The 2,886-nt window shown below is 33.7% G+C and overlaps 1 pseudogene; it reads right to left on the reverse strand.

Moving 5' to 3' along the window:
* Positions 1-997: 997 nt before the first annotated feature.
* On the reverse strand, positions 998-2,301 carry LOC110266879 (cullin-4 pseudogene; annotated as a pseudogene).
* Positions 2,302-2,886: the final 585 nt, after the last annotated feature.

The following is a 2,886-nucleotide window of genomic DNA, read 5'->3' on the forward strand; positions in this document are numbered from 1 at the left end:
CAATAGAATCTTTAATTTCTCACCATCATCAATAGCAAGTATGTCGCTATACTAAAATAAACCTCTATTTTTTCTATTTTAGTCATTAAACTAAAAAATATCACATTCAGAATAAATTAGTTCATCAAAATTATACACGTTTAAAAAAGTTCAGACCATGTTTCAAGAAAGTAAGTATTGAAGCTTAACCTGATAATAACCAAGTATTTGGACTTGATCAAATGCCTACTCTATATTTTCAATAGCTTGAAATAAGATGACTTAATTAGTAAACTATGCAAGCAAAAGTGAAAAATACACATCTCGGTTCCTCATTTCACATTGAAAATTTAAAAAAAATGAAAAATGAAAACAACACCTAAAACTTGGCATATCAATTGCACAAAGAACATGTCCGCCAATTCCACCTTCAGTTTCACCAATATTGTCACTTATACTGTGATCAAACTGCAAAAATGTCACGAAAAAATAACATCAATAAATAACAGCACATCAGTAAATTAAAACCAAAAACAGAACAATAAATTATTTAAAGAGAGATAAATTAATTCACATAACCACAAATAATGGTCATATATAATAAAGATGTATTCTACTGGACCAAATTCATTAAAAAATAATTAACAAACTACTCAAGCCAAAACTATTCACAAAATTATCCTTTGTATGTCAACCAGTTACAATGGTTACTGATATATTTTGAAATAGGAAATTAGAAATATTACAAGTATTTTGACAACACATGCTCCCTCATGGTCTCATCAGTGTCATATCAACTCATCCCATGCAAGGTAATAGCAAGAAGAAACATAAAATATATGATGACAACAAATAGAAAAACCAAGAAAATAAACTCCCTACCACCGTCATATATAAAGAGGTCTGACATTCATTTATAAGATTAGGATTGTAACATAAGGATTTACCTTTCACTTTCAATCATTCTTAGAAGACCGGTAACAGTTTTGTGTTCAACTTCAGGAGATAATGAAAGATGTTAGTTGAAAAGTTGTAAGCCCATGTCCCATAAGGACCGTACATTTGCTGTTTGCTTCACATATGTCCTATCCAGATACAAGGCTATACCCCGAATCATCAACATTTGGCCACAAAGATCCTGCCAACATCTCTCAACTAGAGATAGAAAAACAACCAAATCTGGGCTTTGTCCAACCAAAGACTGCAAAGCTGTAGATATATGTGCTTCACATTCCGTTTCAATTCGCTGATAAAGATTTCCAGTCATTTTATATATGCAAAGATCACTGACAGCCTACAGAAGAGTTCACCATAAAATACTAATGAGCAATTTCACCATAAAATTCACAGGGCAAACCCAAGCCAACCCAACTGTGAATAATAAATAATAACAGAATATCTAGGAATACCTGATAAAGCTTTTCCAAATCATAAGAGTCGGGTTGCTTCAAGAATATAGAACAAATAGCATACTTTAATTTTGCCCATGTAACCTCCTCAAAATTTGTGGGTAGTGTTGGCTTACCTTTGAAAGTAAAACAGGGATGTATGAATAATAAATTTAGAAGTTGTCCCTTTGTAAAGCTAAATATTCAAACTTATTTACAATACTACTGTGCCAATTTGTTTTCCAAAGAAAAACAAGAAACTACAAATATGTTCTGCTTCCACATAAAGAAAACAAGCTTACAGTACCACCATGTGTTACATATACATTCACTATAATTATAACCAATGTTGCGAGAACCGGACTGGTTAATGAACCGGTAAGATAACTGGTTCACTGGTTTAATGGTTCGACCGAGGTTCAACCGAGATTCAACCGGTTTTAATAAATTTTAAACAAAATTATTAAAATTTAAATATATAATTTCAAATATTTAAATTCAATTATTTCTAACCTAATAAAATTTAAAATTTTACCTTTTTAACTAAACAAAACTCTAATCATCAAAAATCATAATCATTATTGTTTGTTTCAAGATTTCCATCATAGATAGGATTTTCAAAGCACAGCCACAGAAAAAATTCTATTCGTGCACTACATACTTGATGACATCTCATATCATAATAATCTTACTTTCTTACTTACCACTACTACATGATTTATATTTCTAGGACATGAACATCATAGATATTAGGTAATCACAATTCAAAACAAAATGTAAACACGGGCTTGAAAACTAGAAAATGGGGGATTAAGAAAAATTATCTTGTTTAACCAATGATTTGAATGGGCTTAACATTAGGTTTCTTAACTTCAGCCTTGGGAACAGTGACAGTAAGAACACCATTCTCTATGGATGTCTTCACCTGATCCATCTTAGCATTCTCACGAAACCTAAACCTCTGCATGAACTTGCCACTCACTCACAATATCAGCCATACCCAAATCAGAAAACCAGCAACAGTATTATTCCAGAAAATTAGCAACATCATTTCAAAAAATCAACAACTCAACAACTCAGGATAATAAAAAATGATCAAAATCAGTAATGCAGTACTATTAACTCAGCAAATCAAGATCACAAAAATAGTAAGACCAGCAACTCAATCAACACCTATTAACAAAAGTACAAAAACAAGTAAAAATAATTCAAGCAGTATTATTTACCGGAGAAGGGTCGTTAGCTCGACGGCAACACAGAGAGATCGAGAGCTCAACGGCGACACACAGAGATCGAGAGCTCAACGGCGACATAGAGAGAGGGCTCGACAGCGATAGAGAGGGCTCGACTGCAATAGAGAGAGACGACGGCGAAGGGAAGAAAAACGACGACAGGCGACGAGTATACCTTCACCTTCTATAGGCGATGATTCCTGATGCCACTACGGTCAGTTCCACCCGGTGGTGGCGATGAGACCTAGCGACGCGAGGAGATAGGATCCAAGAGAAGAGGATCGGTG

This window comes from Arachis ipaensis, chromosome B9, assembly GCF_059453495.1.
Source record: "Arachis ipaensis isolate K30076 ecotype BB chromosome B9, ASM5945349v1, whole genome shotgun sequence".
NCBI lineage: Eukaryota > Viridiplantae > Streptophyta > Magnoliopsida > Fabales > Fabaceae > Arachis > Arachis ipaensis.